Source organism: Triticum urartu, chromosome 2A, assembly GCF_056163025.1.
Source record: "Triticum urartu cultivar PI428250 chromosome 2A, HENAU_Tu73, whole genome shotgun sequence".
Taxonomy (NCBI): domain Eukaryota; kingdom Viridiplantae; phylum Streptophyta; class Magnoliopsida; order Poales; family Poaceae; genus Triticum; species Triticum urartu.
Window position 1 is genome coordinate 108,005,438 of NC_141874.1, and position 6,866 is coordinate 108,012,303.

Genomic DNA, 6,866 nt, shown 5'->3' on the forward strand with positions numbered 1-6,866 from the left:
AACTCTCCCAGTCCCCGGGTTTGGGACCGGAGGGGCGAGGGGAGGAGCTGCGACGGCTGGTCATGTTGGAATGGACCTTTGCTGGAAGCGCTCTGATGATAACTCGCGGAGAGGAGAAGATGTGGTTTGGACCTAAATCCCCATCCCGTTAAATAGGCGGCTCGTTTATACGGCTAGGGGTGTGGATGTAAAAACGCCCCGGCTTTTCGCATTCGTTTGACACGTGGAAGACAGCCATTATTGGGCGTGGAAGCCGAGGAGCACTACATTACAAAAATTGGACATTATTCCTACGGGTACACAGGATTTGGAGAAGAACCCGCCTTGCAATGCCGAACAATCTGTGCGCCGGACTCGTCGTCATTGAAGCCTGGTTCGGGGGCTACTGAGGGAGTCCTGGATTAGGGGGTGTTCGGGTAGCCAGACTATACCTTCAGCCGGACTCCTGGACTACGAAGATACAAGATTGAAGACTTCGTCCCGTGTCCGGATGGGACTTTCCTTGGCATGGAAGGCAAGCTTGGCGGTGCGGATATTCAATATCTCCTACCATTGTAACCGACTCTATGTAACCCTAACCCTATCCGGTGTCTATATAAACCGGAGGGTTGTAGTCTGTAGGCAATCAACTCCATATACAACAATCATACCATAGGCTAGCTTCTAGGGTTTAGCCTCCTTGATCTCGTGGTAGATCTACTCTTGTACTACCCATATCATCAATATTAATCAAGCAGGACGTAGGGTTTTACCTCCATCGAGAGGGCCCGAACCTGGGTAAAACATCGTGTTCCCTGCCTCCTGTTACCATCCGGCCTAGACGCACAGTTCGGGACCCCCTACCCGAGATCCGCCGGTTTTGACACCGACAGGGAGAACTTTGTATTGAGATTCAAAGAGAGAGAAGAAGCCATCTAGCTACTAACTATGGACCCGAAGGTTTGAGGTAAACTACTAACACTTCATCGGAGGGGCTAGGATGATGTAGAAGCCCTCCGTGATGACGACCCTCTTTCGACGGAGCTCCGGAACAGGCCCCAAGATGGGATCTCATGGATACAGAATGTTGCGGCGGTGGAATTAGGTTTTTGGCTCCTCATCTGATCGTTTGGGGGTACATGTGTATATATAGGAGGAAGAAGTAAGTCGGAGGAGCAACGAGGGGCCCACGAGGCAGGGGGCGCGCCCTAGGGGGGAGCCCCCACCCTCGTGACCACCTCTTTTGTTCCTTGGAGCAGGGTCCAAGTCTCCTGGATCACGTTCGGTGAGAAAATCACGTTCCCGAAGATTTTATTCCGTTTGGACTCCGTTTGATATTCCGTTTCTTCGAAACACTGAAATAGGCAAAAAACAGCAATTCTGGGCTGGGCCTCCGGTTAATAGTGTTGGGTAAAGTAGTAATTTCAAAAAAATTCCTACGCACACGCAATATCATGGTGATGCATAGCAACGAGAGCGGAGAGTGTTGTCTACGTACCCTCGTAGACCGTTTGCGGAAGCATTATATCAACGCGGTTGTTGTAGTCGTACGTCTTCACGTCCGACCGATCCAAGTACCGAAAGCACGGCACCTCCAAGTTCTGCACATGTTCGGCTCGGTGACGTCCTCGCCTTCTTGATCCAGCAAGAGGGGCGAAGTAGTAGATGAGTTCCGGCAGCATGACGTTGTGGTGACGGTGTTGGTGAAGAACAATCTCTGCAGGGCTTCGCCTAAGCACTACGAAAACTATGACAGAGGATAAACTAGAGGGGACGGGGTTGCCGGCACACGGCTTGGTGTTTCTTGATGTGTCTTTGGTGCTAACCCTACCCCTCTATTTATATGTTGAGCCCTGGGGTCGAAACTTGGAGTAAAAGCCTCCTCAAAGTCGGTTTCACCCGAAAGGCAAGAGTCCTTCTCGGACTCCAGGGCTAGACGCCAGGGTTCCCAGCGTCTACCCCCTAGACGCCAGGGTTCCTAGCGTCTAGCCTCTGGTCTCCGCAAAACTTCCTTTTGCACTTTCCAAAAGCCTTGTGGGCTTTCCCCTTTGGCCCAGATAAAATGTTCTCGTGCCCAAACATTTCGGGAAACATCCGGAACTCCTTCCGGTGAATTCCGGAACCCTTCTGGAGATCAAACACTACTATCCCATATATCAAACTTTATCTCCCGACCATTCCGGAGCTCCTGGTCATGTCCGTGATCTCATCTCGGACTCCGAACAACATTCAGTCATCAACATACATAACTCATATAGTACTATATCGTCAACGAACGTTAAGCGTGCGGACCCTATGGGTTCGAGAACTATGTAGACATGACCGAGACACCTTTCTGGTCAATAACCAATAGCGGGACCTGGATGCCCATATTGGCTCATACATATTCTACGAAGATCTTTATCGGTCAGAACGCATAACAACATACGTTGTTCCCTTTGTCATCGGTATGTTACTTGCCCGAGATTCGATCGTCGGTATCTCAATACCTAGTTCAATCTCGTTACCGGCAAGTCTATTTACTCGTTCTGTAATACATCATCCCGCAACTAACTCATTAGTTGCAATGCTTGCAAGGCTTATAGTGATGTGCATTACCGAGTGGGCCTAGATATACCTCTCCGACAATCGGAGTGACAAATCCTAATATCGAAATACGCCAACCCAACAAGTACCTTCGGAGACACATGTAGAGCACCTTTATAATCACCCAGTTACGTTGTGACGTTTAGTAGCACACAAAGTGTTCCTCTGGTAAACGGGAGTTGCATAATCTCATAGTCATAGGAACATGTATAAGTCATGAAGAAAGCAATAGCAACAAACTAAACGATCAAGTGCTATGCTAACGGAATGGGTCAAGTCAATCACATCATTCTCCTAATGATGTGATCCCGTTAATCAAATGACAACTCATGTCTATGGTTAGGAAACATTACCATCTTTGATCAACGAGCTAGTCAAGTAGAGGCATACTAGTGACACTCTGTTTGTCTATGTATTCAGACATGTATTATGTTTCCGGTTAATACAATTCTAGCATGAATAATAAACATTTATCATGATATCAGGAAATAAATAATAACTTTATTATTGCCTCTAGGGCATATTTCCTTCAGTCTCCCACTTGCACTAGAGTCAATAATCTAGTTCACATCGCCGTGTGATTTAACATCAATAGTTCACATCACCATGTGATTAACACCCATAGTTCACATCGGCATGTGACCAACACCCAAAGGGTTTACTAGAGTCAATAATCTAGTTCACATCGCTATGTAATTAACACCCAAAGAGTACTAAGGTGTGATCATGTTTTGCTTGTGAGAGAAGTTTAGTCAACGGGTCTGCCACATTCAGATCCGTAAGTATTTTGCAAATTTCTATGTCAACAATGCTCTACATGGATCTACTCTAGCTAATTGCTCCCACTTTCAATATGTATCCAGATTGAGACTTAGAGTCATCTGGATCAGTGTCAAAACTTGCATCGACTTAACCCTTTACGACGAACCTTTTGTCACCTCCATAATTTAGAAACATATCCTTATTCCACTAAGGATAATTTTGACCAATGTCCAGTGATCTACTCCTAGATCACTATTGTACTTCTTTGCCAAACTCAGGGCAGGGTATACAATAGGTCTGGTACACAGCATGGCATACTTTATAGAACCTATGGCTGAGGCATAGGGAATGACTTTCATTCTCTCTCTATCTTCTGCCGTGGTCGGGTTTTGAGTCTTACTCAACTTCACACCTTGTAACACAGGCAAGAACTCCTTTTTGACTGTTCCATTTTGAACTACTTCAAAATCTTGTCAAGGTATGTACTCATTGAAAAAACTTATCAAGCGTATTGATCTATCTCTATAGATCTTGATGATCAATATGTAAGTAGCTTCACCGAGGTCTTTCTTTGAAAAACTCCTTTCAAACATTCCTTTATGCTTTGTAGAATAATTCTACATTATCTCTGATCAACAATATGTCTTTCGCATATACTTATCAGAAATGCTGTAGTGCTCCCACTCACTTTCTTGTAAATACAGGCTTCACCGCAAGTCTGTATAAAACTATATGTTTTGATCAACTTATCAAATTGTATATTCCAACTCCAAGATGCTTGCACCAGTCCATAGATGGATCGCTGGAGCTTGCATATTTTGTTAGTACCTTTAGGATTGACAAAACCTTCTGGTTGCATCATATACAACTCTTCTTTAATAAATCCATTAAGGAATCCAGTTTTGTTTATCCATTTGCCAGATTTCATAAAATGCGGCAATTGCTAACATGATTCGGACAGACTTAAGCATAGATACGAGTAAGAAACTCACATCGTAGTCAACACCTTGAACTTGTCGAAAACCTTTTTGCGACAATTCTAGCTTTGTAGATAGTAACACTACTATCAGCATCCGTCTTCCTCTTGAAGATCCATTTAATCTCAATGGCTCGCTGATCATTGGGCAAGTCAATCAAAGTCCATACTTTGTTCTCATACATGGATCTCATCTCAGATTTCATGGCCTCAAGCCATTTCGCGGAATCTGGGCTCATCATCGCTTCCTCATAGTTCGTAGGCTCGTCATGGTCAAGTAACATGACATCCAGAACAGGATTATCGTACCACTCTGGTGCGGATCTCACTCTGGTTTACCTATGAGGTTCGGTAGTAACTTGATCTAAAGTTACATGATCATCATCATTAGCTTCCTCACTAATCAGTGTAGTAGTCACAGGAACAAATTTCTGTGATGAACTACTTTCCAATAAGGGAGCAGGTACAGTTACCTCATCAAGTTCTACTTTCCTCCCACTCACTTCTTTCGAGAGAAACTCCCTTTCTAGAAAGGATCCATTCAAAGCAACGAATATATTGCCTTCGGATCTGTGATAGAAGGTGTCGGTGTCAAAACCGGCGGACCTCGGGTAGGGGGTCCCGAACTGTGCGTCTAGGCCGGATGGTAATAGGAGGCAAGGGACACGAAGTTTTACCCAGGTTCGGGCCCTCTTGATGGAGGTAAAACCCTACGTCCTGCTTGATTAATATTGAAGATATGGGTAGTACAAGTGTAGATCTACCACGAGATCAGAGAGGCTAAACCCTAGAAGCTAGCCTATGGTATGATTGTTGTGTATGAATGTGTTGTCCTACGGACTAAAACCCTCCGGTTTATATAGACACCGGATAGGGTTAGGGTTACACAGAGTCGGTTACAATGGTAGGAGATCTACATATCCGTATCGCCAAGCTTGCCTTCCACGCCAAGGGAAGTCCCTTCCGGACACGGGACGAAGTCTTCAATCTTGTATCTTCATAGTCCAGGACTCCGGTTGAAGGTATAGTCCGGCCATCCGGACACCCCCTAATCCAGGACTCCCTCAGTAGCCCCTGAACCAGGCTTCAATGATGATGAGTCCGGCGCATAGATTGTCTTCGGCATTGCAAGGCGGGTTCCTCCTCCAAGTACTTCATAGAAGATTTTGAACACAAAGACAGTGTCCGGCTCTGCAAAACAAGTTTCCACATATTTCCATAGAGAGAATAATATTTACACAAATCTAATTTGCTGACGTATTCCTTAGTGTGACATCACACCACGGCCAAGCCTTTATTCGAATCGTTTTACTGTCCCATCTCAGCGTGTTATGCGAGGCGGTTTCCTTGGCACGTCTTGTTAAAGCAGAGATCGTGTCCCCTTATTCCGGGATTCTCATCAATACGGGCGTGGGTAACCCAACCGTGCCATTGATTACGGCGCTTGGGAGATAAGCGAGTTTTACCAGGCTGGTGGGGACGCATAGTCGCGTCCACCCATATAAGGGGATAAGGATCCACCTTTTCACCTACGCCTTCTTCCTCCTTTGCCTATCCATTTTCGCGCACTCGAGCTCCAGCGCCCAAGTCCGCACTCCCCACCTCAACCTTCTCCAGCCATGTCCGGAGCGGGAGGCAAGTGGATGGTCTCCTCCGTTACGGAGGGACACATCAAAAGAGTAAGGAAGGCCGGATATTTGCCCAACGACATTGCGCACCGGCTTCCCGAAGAGGGGCAGCTCATCCCTAACCCTAGGCCCCATGAGAGGGTGGTGTTCCTCCCCCATTTCCTCCGCGGACTGGGTTTCCCTCTCCACCCATTTGTCCGGGGGCTCATGTTCTACTATGGCCTGGATTTCCACGATCTGGCCCCAAACTTTGTCCTCAACATCTCGGTGTTTATCGTCATGTGCGAGGCCTTCCTCCGCATCCGCCCCCATTTTGGCCTATGGCTCAAGACTTTTAATGTCAAGCCGAAGGTGGTGCGCGGCAACCAGGCGGAGTGCGGAGGCGCCATGGTGGGCAAGATGCCCAACATCTTATGGCTCGAGGGATCCTTTGTGGAGACCCTGAAGGGGTGGCAATCAGGGTGGTTTTACATCACCGAGCCGCGCGACCCTAAGTGGGTCGCAGCCCCCGAGTTCCGATCCGGACCCCCAATGCGGCTCACGTCTTGGAAAGAGACGGGCCTGTCGTGGGGTAAAAAAGGAGAGCTGGCCGGACTCCAAACATGCGTCCAAACCCTGGTGGACAAGCAGCTCAAGCTTGTCAACGTAGTCCAGGTTATGCTCATCCGCCAGATCCTCCCGTGTCAATAACGGGCTTTCAACCTGTGGGAGTTCGACCCAGCGCGGCACCGAACTCTGTGCAGGCTCTTCGACACGACGTACGAAGATGCCTAGAAGGTGCTTTTCAAAGGCGCCGAGGCCCCCGCATCCGCTACCGAGGATCGCGGATTCATCACGCAGCGTCACGCTCATGCGGTAAGCTGTTTTTACCTTTACAGGGTATCAGTTTTTCATAGTTTGATTCCATGCGGGATCTAAGCTCCCTTAGCTTTGAC